The sequence below is a fragment of the Capricornis sumatraensis genome, chromosome 18, assembly GCF_032405125.1.
Source record: "Capricornis sumatraensis isolate serow.1 chromosome 18, serow.2, whole genome shotgun sequence".
NCBI classification, from domain to species: Eukaryota; Metazoa; Chordata; class Mammalia; order Artiodactyla; family Bovidae; genus Capricornis; species Capricornis sumatraensis.
In genome coordinates this window covers 58,895,281-58,917,135 of record NC_091086.1, presented here as the reverse complement: position 1 = coordinate 58,917,135, position 21,855 = coordinate 58,895,281, and the positions used below count along the sequence as shown (strand labels likewise).

General features: G+C 36.4%; 1 pseudogene; it reads left to right on the top strand.

Annotated features, from left to right (window-relative positions):
* Positions 1–2,100: 2,100 nt before the first annotated feature.
* LOC138094648 (NADH dehydrogenase [ubiquinone] flavoprotein 2, mitochondrial-like) lies at positions 2,101–2,902 on the top strand (annotated as a pseudogene).
* Positions 2,903–21,855: the final 18,953 nt, after the last annotated feature.

The window sequence follows — 21,855 nt, the reverse complement described above, 5'->3', positions numbered from 1 at the left end:
TAATGTCTCTGCTTTTTAATATGCTGTCTAGGTTGGTCATAACTTTTCTTCTAAGGAGCAATCGTTTTAATTACATGGCTGAGTGATTTTGGAGTGATCTGCAAAACTGATTTTGCAGATGTGATCTGCAGTAATTTTGGAGCCCTCAAAAATAAAGTCTGTAACTGTTTCCACTGTTTCCATGTCTATTTGCTGTGAAGTGATGGGACCAGATGCCATGAAGTTAGTGTTCTGAATGTTGAGTTTTAAGCCAACTTTTTCACTCTCCTCTTTCACTTTCATCAAGACTCTCTTCAGTTCTTCTTCACTTTCTGCCATAAGGGTGGTGTCATCTGCATATCTGAAATTATTGTATTTCTTCAGGTAGTCTTGATTTCAGTTTGTGCTTCATCCAGCCCAGTGTTTCTCATGATGTACTCACATATAAGTTAGAGAAACAGGGTAAAAATATACAGCCTTGATGTACTTCTTTCCCTATTTGGAACCAGTCTGTTGTTCCATGTCCAGTTCTAACTGCTTCTTCCTGACCTGCATACAGACTTCTCAAGAGGCATGTCAGGTGGTCTGGTATTCCCATCTCTTTAAGAATTTTCCACAATTTGTTGTGATCCACACTGTCAAAGGCTTTGGCATAGTCAATAAAGCAGAAATACATGTTTTTCTGGAACTCTCTTGCTTTTTCAATGATCCAGTGGATGTTGGCAATTTGATCTCTGGTTCTTCTGCCTTTTCTATATCCAGCTTGAATATCTGGAATTTCACAGTTCACATACTGTTGAAGCCTGGCTTGGAGAATTTTGAGCATTGCTTTGCTAGCATGTGAGATGAGGGCAATTGTGTGGTAGTCTGAGCATTCTTTGACATTGCCTTTCTTTGAGATTGGATTGAAAACTGACCTTTTCCAGTCCCGTTGTCACTGCTTAGTTTTCCAAATTTGCTGGCATAATGAGTGCAGCATTTTCACAGCATCATCTTTTAGGATTTGAAATAGCTCAACTGGAATTCCATATCCTCCACTAGTTTTGTTGGCTTTGATGATTCCTAAGGCATCACATCACTTGACTTTGCATTCCAGGTTGTCTGGCTCTATGTAAGTGATCACACTGTTGTGATTATCTGGGTCCTGAAGATCTGTTTTGTATAGCTCTGTGTATTCTTGCCACCTTTTCTTAATATCTTCTGCTTCTGTTAGGTCCATACCATTTCTGTCATTTATTGTGCCCATCTTTGCATGAAATGTTCCCTTGGTATTTTTAATTTTATTGAAGAGATCTCTGGTCTTTCCCATTCTCTTGTTTTGCTCTATTTCTTTGCTTTGATTACTAAGGAAAACTTTCTTATATCTCCTTGCTATTCTTTGGGACTCTGCATTCAGCTGGGTATATCTTTCTTTTTCTCCTTTGCCTTTTGCTTCTCTTCTTTTTACAGCTATTTGTACGGCCTCCTCAGACAACCATTTTGACTTTTTGTATTTCTTTTTCTTGTGGATGGTCTTGATCTCTGCCTCCTGTGCAATGTCATGAACCTCAGTCTATAGTTCTTCGGGCACTCTATCAGATCTAATCACTTGAATCCATTTTTCACTTCCACTGTATAATTGTAATGGGATTTAGGTAATATCTGAATGGTCTAGTGGTTTTCCCTACTTTCTTTAATTGAAGTTTGAATTTGGCAATAAGGAGTTCAGGATCTGAGCCACAGTCAGCTCCCGGTCTTGCTTTTGTTGACTGTATAGAGCTTCTCCATCTTTGGCTGCAAAAATATAATCAGTCTGACTATGTATTGACCATCTGGTGATGTCCATGTGTAGAGTTTCTCTTGTGTTTTTGGAAGAGCATGTTTGCTATGACCAGTGAGTTCTCTTTGCAAAACTCTATTAGCCTTCACCCTTCTTCATTTGTACTCCAAGGCCAAATCTACCTGACCAATTGTTACTTGTTACATTAAATCTGCCTCCATATAATGTAAAGAGGGGGAAAAAAGTCTGAATCTGTTTAGGTTGTAAAGGACAGTAATAAAAACAATAGAGGTGCATGCCATGCGTGCTGACCGCTCGGGACCATGCCTGGCAAGGCCCGGAGGCCCGCAGTTTGGCCAGCCATGTTCCTCTCCATGGCGCTACAGGCCCGCACGGCCATCCTCGCCACCCACTGGGGAAACATAAGAAATCTGCATAAGACAGCTGTTCAGAATGGAGCTGCTGCTGCTAAGTCACTTCAGTCGTGTCCGACTCTGTGTGACCCCATAGACGGCTAAAGGAGCCTTATTTGTGCGCAGAGATACCCCTGAGAATAACCCAGAAACTCCATTTGATTTCACATCAGAAAACTATAAGAGGATAGAGGCCATTGTGAAAAACTACCCAGAAGGGCATAAGGCAGCAGTTGTGCTTCCAGTTCTGGTTTTAGCCCAGAGACAGAATGGATGGCTGCCCATCTCTGCTATGAACAAAGTTGCAGAAATTTTACAAGTATCTCCAATGAGAGTGTATGAAGTAGTAATTATTTATACAATGTATAAATGAAAGCCTGTTGGAAAGTATCACATTCAAGTCTGCACTACCACACATTGCATGCTCCAAAACCCGAACAGCATACTGGAAGCCATTCAGAAAAAACTTGGCATAAAGTTTGGAGAGACTACACCTGACAAACTTTTCACTCTTATAGAAGTCGAATGTTTAGGGGCCTGTGTAAATGCATCAATGGTTCAAATAAATGACAACTACTATGAGGATCTGACACCTAAAGATATTGAAGAAATTATTGAGGAACTGAAGGCTGGGAAAATCCCAAAACCTGGGCCAAGGAGTGGACGCTTCTCCTGTGAGCCAGCTGGAGGTCTTACCTCTTTGACTGAACCACCAAAAGGACCTAGGTTTGGTGTGCAAACAGGCCTTTAATTTATATTCGCTGTAAATATGTCAATGGAGAAATAAAATATGAATCTCCTATCTTAAAAAAAAAAAAAAAAGGAAAACATTCACGGAACACTTAACCCTGTGCCAGGAAACATGCCAACCATTTTCACAAACATCATTTCACAGTTACTCACACATCACTTTGACGAGTTTCTGAAATGCTTCTATGCATTTGAAATGAGGCTTATTAGCAATTTGTCTGAAGTCATATATTAGCAAAAGAGAGACCCAGTTTTGAAACCCAGGCAGTCTTCCTTCATAAACTGAGCCCTTCACCTTTACATGGTAGATATTATCAACTTAGTTTTATTATTAAATATGAAGATAGACAAGCTATAGCTTTCTGTTTGTAGGTTATTTTTATGACATACATTATTGATATCTAGGAAAGATGGAAAAGTTTTTTTTTTTTAATTTATCTGTAGCAAATATTCTATGTGAAAAATTCTAATTAGCAAATTAATGTGGCATAGAGCAAATGTACTCTTGCCTGGAAAATCCCATGGGCGAAGGAGCCTGGTAGGCTGCAGTCCATGGGGTCGTGAAGAGTTGGACACGACTGAGCGACTTCACTTTCACTTTTCACTTTCATGCGTTGGATCAGGAAATGACAACCCACTCCAGTGCTCTTCCCTGGAGAATCCTAGGGACAGGGGAGCCTGGTGGGCTTCCATCTATGGGGTTGCACAGAATCGGACATGACTGAAGTGACTTAGCAGCAGCAGCAGCAGAGCAAATGTAATGTAATAAATGAATACAAATATAGGTAGCGTATATTGACATTTTTAACCCTGGATTATGAATTTGTATATGGGGTAATTTTAAACTTCATTATTATGATTTTATTTTAAGCTTTCTAAAATGATTTAAAAATGTTTATTATAAAATAAAATAAAATGTTTATTATAGAAAAATTATATTGATTTCAAGGAAAGAGACAAATTGGAAAAAATCTGGGAAAATACAATATGTAAAAGACTGTCAAACTTCACAAAAGTTGGTAACGAAGCCAAATTTTATAGCTTTGGAGACTAAACATATACCATCTTTCATAACATTTTATTTTTTTTTAATGTTTCTTTTTTAAACACTTTATTCTTAAAACTTAAGTGAGAAAAAAATTTATCAGAGTCAAAGACGAATGTTACTTAGATTAACTTATTTTTAGAATGATATGATACATTATGTTTAAAAATAAGATACAATTTAACATAGTTGTATGTTTTGTTTTCATAAAATGAGAAAGTTATTTATTGACTCTGTTATTTCTCTGGAATTTCAAGAATTTCCTTCTTGATAATTTTCCTTTATAGTAATTTTCAAAACTATTGCTGCTAATATACCATAAATTATAGAAAATTATGAGAAGAAAAGTAAAAGAAATAGTAAAATGGATTAATATGTGAACTCTATGACTGGCCTATAGTGAACTACAGACTTGTTAGTGATTTTTTGTAAAATAATTCTACTATGTTATTTCTTTAAAGACTTATAGTTTTACTAGTCTTAATAACTATCTTATTAGTATTTTAGTCTTTATGTTAAACATCGTATTTGTATTATTTTCTCTTTATGACAGTGTTCTAAATATATGTTAATATTATCACTGTGTTGTTGATGGATATAATGACTTTTTAAAATTATTGGCTGAAATTAACAAAGCTGCTTGAATTGGTCACTGGTATTCACATAAATGAACCTAATTGCAATTTATATGCCTTGTTATTATATAATACTCTTTTCACATGACAAGCTTTTAATATTTACCAAAATGCTGTTAAGCAAGCATCTAAATATAGCTATATTTACATTTTAAATTTTATTTTATCATTCTTAAAATAGTTAAAACAATTTTTAGTGATGTTGTACATTTCATGATGTTTATATCAATTGATATAAGAGAACAGTTTTCACAGTTTAACAGAATATTTGTTAAAATTATGATATCTCTGTTATTTTTATTTGTTAACAAAAATTCAATTTACCTTAATTTTAAAAAGTAATCTCATGAGTGTACTTAACTAAGTTAAGACATAAAAATGAACTAAACTGTATTAGGATCAATTCTTGATTGCAGAACATACACGCATATGCTACCTTAGAGGAACAATTAGCATTTTTCAGGATGAGGCAATGAAGTGGTGATAACAAGATAGCAAAAGATAACAAGCAGGTTTTTTTTTTTTTTGGTACAAAATAATATATAAATTTCCTGAGAACGTTGCATAAATGAGAATATAGAAAGGCTTATACTCCTCAGACTCCTATAGCTCCTTATTGGAACTGTTGTGACTTAATCCAGCATGAAGGAGGATTTATTTGGAGAGAAGACTCTTGCTTCCCTTGAACTTAAGAGTTTTCTATCCTTACTCACCCCCACTTCACTATTCCAGAGACTCTCACTTTGTGCTTGGCTCCCCTTATAAGGTAAAAGTAACAGTAGTTTAACAAATGAACAAGCTTTTCAGCACATTTGCCGAGATTCAATTCTCTGAACATAAATGTCCAGTTTCCAGGAGCATCTTTGACAGGCTGAGTCTTTAGTTCTGTCTATGGTTCAGTTTTGTTGATCACCCATTAATGTCATGGTGAATAGCCAATGGAGCCTAGCAAAGCTGAACAGTAGGGAAGAGTTTGAATGACTGACTAGCTCTGTTCAAATCATATCAATGTGTCCTTGCCTTACATAACAAGTAAAGGTTTGAATAGTCTTCAAGTACTGTGAACCATCCTAATTCAATTTTAAATTCAGTGAAATATGAGGAAATTATCTATGAAATGAAAATTCTCTGCCCTGTCTACTTTAATAAAATCTGTTAGAAATAAGTTATTCACAGTTCCTATATTAACATATTGGATTCTTTTCACACCGTTGAATATACGTTGTTCCTCCACATCGCACACCCTAAGTTTATAAAATATATAGTAAAACTCATGAAATTAATATACTATATTGATTTTAACCCTTTCTCAGTAACTATTAAGTTTCCATATCCTTCCTTAACTACTAAAATTGCTTATTATTGACAACATTCCCAAGATACATACAAATAGATCTCTAATAAGAGAGTTCAGGAACTGTGGGATCTATGACATATATTGACAGGAAAGAAGGTAAAGAATTTACCTGCGACACAGGAGACCCACATTTGATCCCTGGGTTGGAAAGATCCCCTGGAGAAGGGAATGGCCACTCACTCAAGTATTCTTGCCTGGAAATTACCAGGGACAGAGGAGCCTGGCGGGCTACAGTCCATGGAGTCACAATGAGTTGGACATGACTGAGAGACTAACACACACACATATGATGTATATTAGTTTCCTTGTCTTGGCATGTCCTTTTTTAGTAAATTAATGACAGAGTATAGCTTCTGGAGATGTTAATCTCTGATGTTGTTGGAGCGTGAACCTAACAAGAAATTACACCTCTCAACCCAAAATGTGCTTGTTGTAACATGTGCATAATTGTAAAGATTTGGATTTATTGGGTGGTCTGGAGTTGGGAGTGAACAGTTGACTAGAAAGGAGCAAGTGTGGCCTTCTGTGGTGGAATAACTGAGAAATTATATATTAGTCTATATGGTATAATCTAAAGAAAGAGAGCAGAGTAACTAGAGCACATACTCTGCCTGCAACCAGACAGATGATTCAGAGCAAGCTCTAGTATTTATTCAGATTCTGCTCCATAATTTCCTACTGTCTCAGCCTCTGGAACTGTAGTCTCTTGCCTCTCAACTCGGTGAAGTGAGGGCTCTGCTCACATTCTTCTGCTTCTGAAAATTGTTCCAGGCAGAAAATTTGAGTGCTTGTAGAGCTAATGATATTTATTTCCTTTCTCCCAGGGAGTATCATCTCATGTTCTCATTGTTTTGAAATCAATAGTCTTTCCAAGTTTGCCAAATGTTTGAAGTCAAAAGTTAAGTCTATTCTTTTTTATTACAGTGTGGCTTGAAGAGAAATTCTCTCATTTACTTAAATTTCTCTCTCCCCATTTACAATCTAGCCCACCTAAACTTACAAGAAAACAAATTTATTTCTCTCATTCATTTATGTTAACCTCTTCTGTAATCTTGTTAATGTTGCCTTTGCCAGTCCCCAGGATTGATTAATTTGAAAATTTTAAACCATATTTTCTATCATAGTGCTCTGATTTCACTTGTCATAATATCTGACCTCTAGATCTCTTACTGATCACTGATCATGAACTGTAGTCTCCTGAAGTCGGCGTGCCTTCCTTCTTTCATTTCCTCCTTCATCTTTCTGTGACTATCATGCAAGCAAGTCAAACTCAACAGTCCAAAATAAAATTCTTCAAAGTTCTTCATTAAATCAGTTTTATAGTGGTTTTTACTTTATTAAATGGCACCAAAATCTATCCTAAACATCTTTATCTTTCGAACATCTATTTACATACCATTTCCAGTCACCTTTACCTCCTAGATGATTTTGGGTTCTATATTAACAGTCTATGCAAACTGTCACAATTCTAGGTTAGTTATCCATCCTCACTTGAACAATTGCGATGACATCTTAAACTGTGTCCTGTCTGCTTCCAGTCTACACTTCCATCAAGATTTAAAATTTATTTTTAAATATAAATCTCTTAAATATAAATCACACTTTATTACCTGTTCAGTGAAAACTCTTAACAGTTTCCCTTCCTGTCCTTAGGAAAGGGAAGCTATTTAACATTTGTCATTTGAACTCTGTCAATATCTCTCACATTGGTTACTCAGCCTTCCAAATGTTGACAGAAATAACCAACTAAAAATATAATAGTAATTAAGAAATGTTTTATTCCAGCCAGACTGAGGTCTATAACCTGGAAGACAGTCTCTCAGATAGCTGTGAGGAACTTCTCTGTAGAAGCATGGTTTTTGGCATAGTTTTATATCTTGTCATAACAAAAGAAGCATGGCAGGGGTACATTCCTTCAAGGCTTAAGGGGGAAAAAACAGAATTATATGTACACAGTGGGTCAGTATGGCTTTGGCTCTGAGAATTGAGTCTTACCATAGATGGAATACTAGCAATTTCATCCCAGAAATGGATGCATTTATCACTATCTTCAGAATAGAAATCCTTACTTCTGGACAGTACATGCTTTAATGGTTAAAGGAAATTTAAAGTGTATACCTGATAGGCTACAGTATAGGCTCTTCTAGTTAGCATATATGTTTGATGTATGGCAAAACCAATACAATATTGTAAAGTAATTAACCTCCAGTTAAAATAAATAAATTTATATTAAAAAAATAAACTCAATCATGTATTAGCCAAATGACTTCTTACTTTAATGGAGAATGAATGGCAACCCATTCTAGTATTCGTGCCTGGGAAATCCCATGAACAGAAGAGTCTGGCAAGCTATAGTCCATGGGGTTGAAAAGTGTAGAATGCTATTTAGCAATTAAACAACAACAATATACCTTAATAGGTGGAATTTTCTTTCCTTATTTCCAAGTTTTGATTGCAGAACTTCTGATATAAAGATTTGATGATTAGTATATTTGCCCCTCGGTACCAGGGTGGTACTGCCTGCCTGTAGTGGGTCCATTGTGTCCCTCAGTGTCAAGCTTTTTCATATATATGTATATTTTTTTTCTTAGTTATCACATTGGGGGTGGAACTAATCAGATATAGTGAACAAACACAAGAAAACTTTTTATATGTTGACATTTTATATGCTGACAAGAAAACATTTCATAGGCTACACATGTTATCAATTATATCACATTGTTGAACAAACATTGCAAATGTGTTTTTAGCAATAGTTTTAAAGAAAGCAGTGATACATGTCATGAATAGATTGATAACTAGGAAAAGAATAGTAATACATACTATGAAAATGATAAGCATCTGTAAAACAGTGTGGGAAAAAAGTGCTAGAGAGGAGTCAACTAAATAGATCACTTAAAGAGTTATTTTCCCTTATATCTTATAACCAATTTATCTTTGGGGAATTTTTTTCTAAGTATGTCTCCACTTCTCCAGAGGCATTGATATAACAGCAATAAGTATTGTGAGCAGGAACAAACATTTCTTGTTTAACCAATAGAAAATATAAGGCAACCCTGTTATCTGATACTTCTTGGGCTCAGGTATTTAGATATGCTTGTTCTGACATGATTTGTGCAGTCCTTGACTCTTTGGCTGATGATAGCTGATAGATTTCTGATCATATACTCATGCACTAAGAACCAAAATTCACAGAACACTTTGCAACCAAGTGTCTTGATATCCTACTAACATGGATTTATTGACTTTGTAATAAAGAGAGAAAGGGATTCATCTATTTCTTTACATATAGACAATGAGGTAACATAATGTCCCAATAAGCATAAACCTTCTATATGCCAGATATTAAGACAATTTATGTGCCCATCCTTCAGAAACTGTGTCAATTACAATGTTAAAACAAAACCTGGAGGACACAAGTGATTCCTCCCAGAGTCCTCTCATTGAAAGTCTCATTAATTAGGAGTTTTGTAAACACAGTGTTAAACCATAAATCATTTTCTTGCAGGCTTTCTAAAAGTCATCTGTATTGTATTTGACATATAGGAGTTACCAGAATAGTTTACTGCTATTTTTATCTTTAAGACATTTGTTAAGCAAGTGATGCAACAAGGGGGCCTTGGGGTGTGCTTAATCTTCTAAGTATTGAGGACAGTATCAAACAAAGGATGGATCCATTAATATGTTGAAGAAATTGAACATGAAAGATTAGGCCAGACCTAGGTCTCTCTAGTTGAATGGTAATTTTAGGAACACCTGAAAAGTTGGTGACAGGAATTATGAAGGGATTTATGTCAGTTTTTATTGACTGGGGAATTTGATGACAGATCCAAACAATCAGTTAGATAGCCATAGTTTGTGACATATTTACTAGATAATTTTATGTCCATAATGGTCATTAATAGCTTAGAGTAAAGCAATAATTTTCAATTTAAAAACAATAACTCAATTTTCATAGGGAGGCAAATATTTAGTAACTAGTTCATCTGAATTACCAGGATGGTCTTACAGTCCTGGTTTGGTTCTTGTGTCAGCTGTCTACCACTGTTGTCTTCTTCTCCTCCTGGTATGGGTGTTGTTTCTTCTCTGTTTGAGCACTGATTTAAGTTTAAAGTCAAGCAATTTTCTCTGCAGACCAGTCTAATGCAAAGAAACTTTTAAAAATAAGAGATGTGAACCCATGAGTCTGTGCCTTTTAATTTGGCAGTGCATGGATTATTTAACAATACCTAATAAGATCCTTTCCAATGTGGCTGCAAAATAACCTTTTATTTGACATATTTTCTAATAAACAAAATCTCCATATTGTAAATCATGATCCTTAAGGCCTTTGTTTCTGGGAAGTTCACCAAGAAATGAATTAACTACCAACTTTTTTCATTTCTTTTAAGTGCCTCAATAAGACCCTGACAATGTAATATATCTCCCTTGAGTAAGATTGGTTCAAATATTCTCTCATCTAATTACATAGGGTGTCCTGTTAATATTTCAGAAGGAGACAGCTGATGTTACCAAAAGGCATAGGCCTAAATTTAAGAAGCACTAGCAGAAGAGCTTTTGCCCATGAGAGATTAAATACTTCTGAAGGTTTTGCCAATTGAGTTTTGACAGTGCCATTAATTCTTTCCACCAGTCCTGAAGATGGGGTGTAATAAGTTCACTGAAAATACTGCATTATTGGCCATATGTCACAAATATATTTAATTATTTGTCCTGCAAAATAATTTCCCTGGTAACTGTGTAATTTGGAAGGAATTCCCCAAACAAGAATTATCCTTTCAAATAGCAATTTAACCTTATAGCCGTTCCTCTGCTGTAAGGAAAAACTTCACCTCAGTGTGAAAGTATACAGATTGTTACCAAAACATATGTATACTCTTGAGACAGTGGCGTTTGGACAAAGTCCAACTGCTGTATCTCAAAGAGTGCCTTAGGAAGGAAAAAGTGGCCTTGTGACCCATTCAGTGATTTTCCAGGATTATATTTAGGGCACATAGTAAGACAAGCATATACTTTATGAGCCATCATGGGAGAAAGTTTCCAAACATATAGTTTTCCCCATATAGCCATTTTCTCAAGTGCCTGATGAGTTAAAGATTGCACATACTGGGGTAATGGTTGAACTCCAACAGGCACTATAATTTTTTATCTGTTTTGTTTGTTTTATCATTTCCAATATATATATATATATATATATATATGTGATGGGATCAAAATTTCCTCTTCTTGTTGCCCTATTTGTTTCTCTTCTTCAGTGGCAATTTCCTGAACCTGCAGACGGAAATCTTCCACTGAATTGGCAGGGTTAACAGAAAGCAGTGGCCATTCTCAAGGCTAGACAGAATGGGTATTTAAAGCTCCCTATTTGGCTACATCATCAATAAGCTGATTTCCTTTAGTTCCATACTGCCAGATTTGGAATGCCCTAGTATTTTAATAATTGCCAGAAGTTTTGGTATATAATACTTAATAACCTGGCAACCTGTTTTCCATTTTTTAATAAGCTGTCCTGAAGAGGTTAAAACTTTTTGTCTCCATAGTATTCCAAAGTTGTCTGCAATTTAAAGGCATAATGACTGTCACATTTGATATATGATCTTTAGCTGGTTGATGAGTTCAAGTCAGAACTATTAATTCAACTTGTGCTGACTCTGTTTTTGGTTAAAAAAAAAAAAGAACTTTCACTTATGTTCATTGTGGTTGTTACTGCGTATATATCCATATATATCTTAGTAATATCCCCAATCATTTTTAAAGTAGGACCAATCTGTAAACCAAAGCAGACTAACATTATCAATAGATTTGTATTGTAAATTATTCCTTGGAGTAAGAAGATAATTGTTAGTAAAATGCAGTTGTAGTCATTTCCTTTCCATGGTTCTGGAAGCAAAGTTTCAGGGTTGAGGCTATTTTTGTGACATACAATAATGATAAAACTAACTAAATTTATGATTGATAACATTAAACTAGAATATATTTACATTTTAGCAATGTCAAATGATCTGTACTACATATGTTAATATCATTTACCCATACGATATGAGCTTCCCTGGTGGCTCAGAGGGCAAAAAAGACCGGGGTTCAATCCTGGGTTGGGAAAATCCCCTGGAGAAGAGAATGGCCACCCAGTCCAGTATTCAAGCCTGGAGAATGTCATGAACAGAGGAGCCTGGTGGGCTACAGTCCCTGGGGTCACAAAGAGTTGGGCATGACTGAGCAACTACACACACACACACACACACACACACACACACACACACACACCACTCCATCCCACCACCCCCCCCCCCATAAAATATAATCTGAGAAGATTTAGCATCACTCATTTGACATTGCTTCCCATGTAATTTAACATAGCAAATAAGCCTAATTAAGTTTAATTTCTATCTTGGATATGCTTTAGGTGCTCTTGAGGAAGTTTTTCAAAGACATCAAAAGGTTTCAAAAACACTTTGCTAAGTAGGAAAATAAATCAGTATAAAACAATACTTATTCACTCAACCAAAGTGACAATAAATGATTTGAAGGGCAAAAAATAAAGTTACAACAGACTACTAAAAAACTAAAGCAACTTTTCAGTCTGATATCAATAGCAGATAGATGTTTCAAGAAAACATTGTCACCTAACAGAATATCTAATCCAAGTTTTGCACAAGCTTACTACTAATACCAAAATTCACTTAATTAAATCTATCCCAACATTAGTCAGTCCCATGTGTGTGTGCTAAGTCACTTCAGTCATTTCCTACTCTGTGTGACCCTATGGACTGTAGCCCTCCAGGATCCTCTGTCCATGGGGATTCTCTAGTCAAGAATATTGGAGTGGGTTGCCATGCCCTGCTCCAGAGGATCTTCCCAGACCAGAGGTCAAATCCATGTCTCCTGCATCAGCAGGAAGATTCTTTACCACTGAGCCAACAGGAATGTCCACCTGTAAATATATATGTATTTAATTAAACCAATAAAATATTAACTTGTTTTCACTCATTAAAGATTAATCTAAAATCATCTGATCCTTTACAAAATTCAGGTTCATTTTGATTACATTTATAAATACATAATTTTTAAACACTTATTTTAAGTAAATTAAAATTTTCTCTTTTACAAACTAATTCTTCTAAGACCATCTGAAGGCAAAGAGGTATCATATTTCTAATATACACACATGCATGTAAACAGACACAACCAAAGAACTCATAGCCTTATTTTAAAACTTAGTCATAAATCAGGCTACAGTGTAAACTCACTGGTTTGTAAATAAAAGCTGGAATAAGTTAAATTTATTTTCTTTAGTTTAAAGACACCTCTTATCCTACCCTTCTGTTTTTCAGTTTTAGATTTTACTGATTGAGCAAAGGCTGTAGTCTCAGGCAATATTGTCTATGTTTACAGTTCAAGGACATCATAAAATTACAACCTTAAGTTTTCTCCTAGGAGTATATTTGTTCCCTTAGGGTAAGAATGTTGAAAGGATCAAGTCAGTTTTTATTTATTCCTAGTTTGTATGTTGCAGAAATCAGTTTGAGAATGTCTCAGTTTCTCCTGCTAGGTTTTAGAAACCATACTGGTGGCTCAGAGCAATGGGTGACCAGTCCTTATGTGTGTATGTCCCAGGATCCAGGATGAGCCATACATTACTTACAGTGTCATGATGAGATTCCAATTCTCAGACATTTTTTCTTGGTTCCTGGTCACCCGAAAACACCTTGTGACTGGTAATGTCCCTTCTTTTCATAACTGAATAGATTAAGTCTCTTCTTTGCACCCAAACATTTTGTTCAGCCCATAATTATATAAATTTTTCCAATCTTAAGCTAGATTTTTAAAAGTCAACCAATCCAGTTTACTCCAAAATTTCTTTTTGGTCTTTTCTGCTTTGAAATTCTTCCAAGTCCCTGGTTAGGAATGTCTTCCTATGTCCCTTTTACCTAGGAAAAGTCAGAGTATCCCCTTAAGACTCCAAGTCTTAAGATAATAGCTCAAATAAAACTCACAGGCCATCTACTTAAGATAATGAGGTCCTGATTTCAGAAGAAATTTACCAAAGCACCTGGAGTGCTGTTAAGCTCAGAGGGCAGAGTGGATGCTCCAGGGACTGATGCTTAGAGCAGGGCACCTGTCCAAAGCAGACTTCAGGTGAACTTGTTAGGTTTCTTTGACATACTGCAAACTACATCAAGCAATGCTGATGCCCCGCCCTCCCCACCCCCACCTTTCTAGCAGCAGGCTGGTGGACTCTTTTTAAAAAACTAATGTTTAAATGATTAAACATTAGTCAATGTTTTGACTAATTTTGGTCCACCTTCTTTGAGTCCCCGAGGTGATAGAAATAATAATAATAAAATCTTTAATAAGAATAAAGGAGAATTTTATTTGAGTGAAACTGAGGAATATAGTCTGGGATATAACCACTCAGATAGCTCTGAGGAACTACTCTGGAGAAGTGTGATTTTCAACACAGTTTATATCTTGTTAGAACAAAGAACATCACGTATAACAGGAGTGCATTTTTCAAGTTTTCAACAAAAGAAGAAAGAAAGAAAGACAGGTTAGCATGTACACAGTGATCAGTAAGGCTTTGGTACCTGAGAAGGAAGCCTTAACATGAAGATGTACTAACCCTGGGATCCCCAGGATGGAGGTTTATCTGTATCTTCAAAATACACACTCTTTACTTCTGTACAACATATCCTTTTCTTTAATGGTTAAAATAAGTATACAATGAGTGATGGATAGGCCATAAGACAGACTTTAAGATGACAGGCACTGAGAGAGGGCATCAGAGGGCAGACAGATGGAAACCACAATCATAGACAACTAGCCAATCTGGTCACAGGGACCACAGACTTGTCTAAGTCAATGAAATTAAGCTATGCCATGTGGGGCCACCCAAGAGAGGTGGGTCATAATGGAGAGGTCTGACAGAATGTGGTCCACTGGAGAAGGGAATGGCAAACCACTTCAGTATTCTTGCCTTGAGAACCCCATGAATAGCATGAAAGGGCAAAAAGATAGGACATTGAAAGATGAACTCCACAGGTCGGTAGGTGCCCAATATTCTACTGATCAGTGGAGAAATAACTCCAGAAAGAATCAAGGGATGAAGCCAAAGTAAAAAAAAAACAAAAACACCCAGTTGTGGATGTGACTGGTGATAGAAGCAATGTTCGATGCTGTAAAGAGCAATATTGCATAGGAACTGGAATGTTAGGTCCATGAATCAAGGCAAATTGGAGGTGGTCAAGCAGGATATGGCAAGAGTGAACATCAACATTCTAGGGATCAGCGAAGGGGTGGACTGGAATGGGTGAATTTAACTCAGTTCAGTTCTGTCACTCAGTCATGTCCAACTCTTTGCGACCCCATGGATCGCAGCACGCCAGGCCTCCCTGTCCATCACCATCTCCCGGAGTTCACTCAGACTCACGTCCATCGAGTCAGTGATGCCATCCAGCCATCTCATCTTGGGTCGACCCCTTCTCCTCCTGCCCCCAATCTCTCCCAGCATCAGAGTCTTTTCCAATGAGTCAACTCTTCGCATGAGGTGGCCAAAGTACTGGAGCTTCATCTTTAGCATCATTCCTTCCAAAGAAATCCCAGGGTTGATCTACTTCAGAGTGGACTGGTTGGATCTCCTTGCAGTCCAAGGGACTCTCAAGAGTCTTCTCCAACACCACAGTTCAAAGGCATCAATTCTTCGGCGCTCAGCGTTCTTCACAGTCCAACTCTCACGTGCATACATGACCACAGGAAAAACCATAGCCTTGACTAGACGGACCTTAGTCGGCAAAGTAATGTCTCTGCTTTTGAATATAGTATCTAGGTTGGTCATAACTTTTCTTCCAAGGAGTAAGCATCTTTCAATTTCATGGCTGCAGTCACCATCTGCAGTGATTTTGGAGCCCCCAGAAATAAAGTCTGACACTGTTTCTACTGTTTCCCCATCTATTTCCCATGAAGTGATGGGACCAGATGCCATGATCTTTGTTTTCTGAATGTTGAGCTTTAAGCCAAGTTTTTCACTCTCCTCTTTCACTTTCATCAAGAGGCTTTTTAGCTCCTCTTCACTTTCTGCCATAAGGGTGGTGTCATCTGCATATCTGAGGTTATTGATATTTCTCCTGGCAATCTTAATTCCAGCTTGTGTTTCTTCCAGTCCAGCGTTTCTCATGCTATACTCTACATAGAAGTTAAATAAGCAGGGTGACAATATAGAGCCTTGATGTACTCGTTTTCCTATTTGGAACCAGTCTGTTGTTCCCTGTCCCATTCTAACTGTTGCTTCCTGACCTGCATATAGATTTCTCAAGAGGCAGGTCAGGTAGTCTGGTATTCCCATCTCTTTCTGAATTTCCAAGTAGCATATGTTAAGTTTTGGCATCTATGGAATACCATATTGTTATGTTATAGAGAACACATAGATAGGCAGTTTTGTGAATAAAGAACAGACCACTTAAGAAATGCCAAATCCTGAGGCTCATTTGGTCAAATATTAACTTTCTTTAAAGTTGGAATTTATTACTCTATCCTCTGTGTCTTGGATCACTTCACTCAAATTGATGTGGACTTATTCTTGGTTTTTGCAAGAAAGAAACCTTTGAATACAAATATTACCTGTTTTCTCCTAATCTTGGAAACTTATAGTTGATGAGGCTTCTACTTACCTTTGAGACATTAATTTATTTTTTTATCTCCATGCTTATCCATCTTTATCTTAAAGGCCAAGAGATAATTTAGCTTCTTCTGTAACTTCCAAAACTAATGAAAATTTGCGAATTTTATTCATGTCTGCCACTACTTCAATTTGCTTTTTCTTTCCATAAATGTTGATTGGGTGTTTTCTATCTACCACACATTATGATAGGTGTTGGAAAGAGAACAATAGAAGGCTAATTTTGTAATGTCTTTAAGTATGCATTTGAAGAGTGAAATATGTAATAAATAAAAATATAGTTTTACAGATAATAAAAAGTTCAATGTAGAAAAATAAGGCAAATAAAAATTTAGATAAGGTGGAAAGTTTGGAGTAGTCTCTGAAGATTTTAAATGTATGTGAAAACCAGTCACTACATGTCTTGTATTTAACTATGTCAACATGATTCTCTCTTTTTCTCTCTTTCTTCCCACTTAAATTTCTCTATACAACAGTTAAATACAACCTACGCCTGACTGTAATCCTTTTCATTTTCCTTTTAAGCATTTCTTTGAGTAGTAATTCTGAAAAAAAAAGTGTAATGAGATTTCTCCTAGATTAAGAATTTCTACTTATTTCCCATTTCTCAAGAATGGCCCTAATTGCTTCGTAATTCATTAAGTTTCTGCCATGAGGGATATCTCACAAAGAAGTGAGAAGTCCAGAGCTTTTGCTCCATGTCAGACAAGAAAGACTCTTGGGAAAATAATTTTATTTACATTTATTACTGAACATTGTGATAAACTATTGCAGTTATTTTGCAAATATCAGTTTATCAACATAATTGTTTGTATCTTTTTTTTACCCAACTCTCATGTAAATATACACATATATATGTTTTAGACAAGAAAAGAAAAACATGCTGTAATATCTCTAACATCCTATGATACAACATCTAACATTCACTTGGACGTGATCTGTATAATCTGTTGAACCAATATTTTTTAAAAGTCACAAAAAGTAGGAATTAGGAAAGGAAAACAGCTATTGAAAATCACAAATGGAAGCAGAAAATTAACATTTATATTACTCTCTGTGTTCCAAAAAGCATCCGTAAGGCTTGTCCTACTTTAATTATTTTTCTTAGCATTTTACTACTCTCCACGTGGTTACAAAAACATTCTATTCAGTTTATCTTTCGCAAAACACAAAGAGATTCTAGGTGTTAAATAATTCACCATGAAGCTTGGAGCTCACAGCTGTATTACCAGAAGCCTAGCCAAAAACCGATATGGTTGTTTTTGAAATCAGAAATCACTCTTATTGGTTCTCCTCTAGCACATAGAGCTCAGCATTTAGAGAGGTTCCTGTGACACAGATTGATATGTTAAAATGCATATTTTACTCTTGGATAGTCTCATCCTATTACAGCAGGATTTTTGCTAAGCAAAATGGAAAAATTGGAGACTATCTCCTAATTATATCTAATGGCTTTGGTGGGGGAGAGTAGCTCTCAAAAGCAGCACAGTCTTTTGGAGGGAAACTTTCTCAGCATATTTGTTGGTGGACTTCTGCCTCCTTGATTAACAGTGTTAAACATTTCATGAAGACCAAAACAGATAAGGAAGAAATGTGGCCAATGAATATGAAAATAAATCACTGACAATATTTTCCAAAATGTGTTTGATAAAATGAGAGAAATAACACTAATAGAGGAAAATTAAGTTGAGAAAATCTACCGAGAATTATTGCAAGAAATATGAATATATCGTTTTCTTAAAGCAAGAACAGATCTTGGTAGTTAGATTTACATATGTTAAGATGGAAATGGTCACAATGAAGAGATGATAAATGAGACATTTGAGAAGTTGGAACACTGTTGTTTTGTTGTTCAATCACTAAGTCATATCCACATCTCTGAGAACCCATGGCCTGCTGCACGACAGGTTTCCCGATCCTTCACTATATCCCAGAAATTACTCAAATTTATGTCTATTGATTTAACGATGCTATGTAACTATCTTACCCTCTGCTTCCGTCTTCTACTTTTGCCTTCAGTATTCCCCAGGATCAGGGTCTTTACCAATGAGGTAAAGACCTACCTGCTCTTTACATCAGGTAGCCAAAGAATTGGAATTTCAGCTTCAGCATCAGTCTATCCAATGAATATTCAGGGTTGATTTCCTTTAGGATAGACTGGTTTGATCTTTTTGCTGTCCAAGGGACTTCAAGAGTTTTCGCCAGCACCACAATCAAAAGCATCGATTATTCAGCACTCTGTCTTCTTTATGGTCCAACTCTCATATCCGTACATGACTACTGGTAAAACCATTGCTTTGACCATATGGACCTTAGTCAGCAAAGTGATGTTTCTACATTTCAATACTCTGTCTAGGTTTGTCATAGCTTTCCTTCCAAGGAGCAAATGTCTTTTAATTTCATGACCTCAGTCACCATCTGCAGTGATTTTGGAGCATCCCAAAATAAAATATGTCACTGCTTCCACTTTTTGCCTTTCTTTTTGCCATGAAGTGATGGGACCAGAAGCCATGATCTTTTTTTTTGTGTTGAGTTTTAAGCTAGCTATTTCACTCTCCTCTTTCACCCTTCTTAAGAGGGTCTTTAGTTGCTCTTCACTTTCTGCATTAGAGTGATATCATATGCATATCTGAGGTTGTTAACATTTATCCTTGAAGTCTTGATTCCAACTTGTGCTTCATCCAGCCTGGCATTTTGCATGATGTCTATGTTTATAAACAGGGTGAAATATACAGTCTTGATGTTCTCTCTTCCCATTTTTGAACCAGTGCATTGTTCCATGTCCAGTTCTAAATGTTGCTTCTTGACCTGCAAACAAGTTTCTCAGGAGACAGGTAGGATTATCTTGTGTTTCCATCTCTTTAAGAATTTTCCACATTTTGCTGTGATCCACACAGTCAAAGGCTTTAGAATATTTAATGAAGCAGCTGTATATGCTATTTCTGGAATTCTCTTGCTTTTTTCTATGATCCAATGGATGTTGGCAATTTCATCTCTGGTTCCTCTGCCTTTTGTATATCCAGCTTATATATCTGGACATTCTCAGTTCACATACTACTGAAGTCTAGTTTGAAGGATTTGAGCGTTACATTGCTAGCAAGTGACATGAACACAATTGTAGGGTAGTTTGAACACTTTGGCATTAGAATGAAAATTGACCTTTTCCAATCCTGTCACCACTGCCGAGTTTTCCAATGTTATTGACATATTGACTGCAACACTTTAACAGCATTATCTTTTAGGATTTGAAATAGCTCCGCTGAAATTCCATCACCTCCACCTGCTTTATTTGTAGTAATGCTTCCTCAGTCCCACTTAACTTCACACTCCAGGATGTATGGCTTTAGGTGAGTGACCATACCATCGTGGTTATCTGGGTCAATGATACCTTTTTTTGTACAGTTCTTCTGTGTATTCTTGCCACTTCTTAATCTCTTCTGTTTCTGTTAGGTTCTTGCCGTTTTTGTCCTTTATTGTCCCATCCTTGCACACAATGTCTCCTTGGTATCTCCAATTTTATTATTGAGCTCTCTAGTCTTTCCCATCCTATTGTTTTCCTCTATTTCTTTGCGTTATCCATTTAAGAAGGCCTTCTTATATCTCCTTGCTGTTTTCTGGAACTCTGCATTCAGTTAGCTATATATTTCCCTTTCTCCTTTGTCTTTTACTTCTCTTCTTTTCTCAATTATTTGCAAAATTTCCTCAGGCAACCACTTTGCTTTCTTACATTTCTTTTTCTTTGGGATGATTTGGTCATTCCTGTACAATGTTATGCACCTCCAACCGTAGTCTCTCAGGTACTCTCCCTACCAGATCTAATTCCTTTCATCTGTTACCTCCACTGTATAATCAATCATAAGGGGTTTGTTTTCGCTCATTCCTAAATGGCCCAGTAGAGTTTCTTCAATGTAAGTCTGAATTTTACAATAAGGAACTTATTATCTGAACCGCAGTCAGCTCCTGGTCTTGTTTTTTTTTTTTTTTTTTTTTTCCTAACTGTGTAGAGCTTCTCCATGTTTGGCTGCAAAGAAAATAATCAAGCTGATTTCAGTATTGAACATCTGGTGATAGCCATGTGTAGAGACCAATTTTGTTGTTTTGAAAAAAGCTATTTACTATTACCAGTGAGCTGTCTAGGCAAAACTGTTTATCTTTGCCATTTTTCATTTTGCATTCAGTGGCCAAACTTACCTGTTACTCTAGGTATCTCTTGACTTCCTTCTTTTGCATGCCAATCACCTATGAAGAAAAGGGCATATATTTTAGTTCTAGAAGGTCTTGTAGGTCTTCATAGAACTGGTCAACTTCAGCTTCTTCAGCATCAGTGGTTGGGGCATAGACTTGGATTACTGTGATGTTGAGTCATTTGCCTTGGAAATGAACTGAGATCATGCTATCATTTTTGAGATTGCACCCAAGTACTGCAATTTGGACTTTTGTTGGCTATGAGGGCTACTATATTTCTTCTAAGAGATTCTTGCCCACAGTAGTAGATACAACGTTCATCTGAATTAAATTTTCCCATTCCAATCCATTTTAGTTCACTGATTCCTAAGATGTCAGTGTTCACTCTTGCCATCTCCTGCTTGACCACATCCAATTTACTTTTATTCATGGACCTAACATTCCAGGTTCCTATGCAGTATTGTTCTTTACAGCATCGAACTTTGCTTTCACCACCAGACATATCCACAACTGAGCATCATTTCTGCTTTGGCATAATCACTTTATTCTTTTTGGAGCTATTAGTAATTGCCCTCTGATCTTCTCCAATAGCATATTGAACTCCTTCCAGATGAGGGGCTCATCTTCTGGTGTCACATCTTTTTTACTCTCATGCTGTTCCTGGGGTTCTTGCAGCAAGAATACTGAAGTGGCTTGCCACTCCCTCCTCCAGGGAACTACATTCTGTCAGAATTCTTTACTATGACCCGTCCATCTTGGGTGGCCCTGCATGTCATGATTCAGAGCTTCATTGAGTTATGCAAGCTCCTTTGTCATGACAAGGCTGTCATCCATGAAGGGAACTGGGACACTAAAACATTTCAGAAATTAGATTGTGGCTGTGGATGGCCACAGTAACAATAACCTGAATAAAATAATTATTTAATGTTACACAGTAACCTGTGTAAAATAATTATCTCCATATTTGTTCCTGTTCAGTACTGTCAGACTCTTTGCAACCCCATGGACTGCAGCACATCAGGCTTCCCTGTCCTTCACTATTTCCTGGAATTTGTTCAAA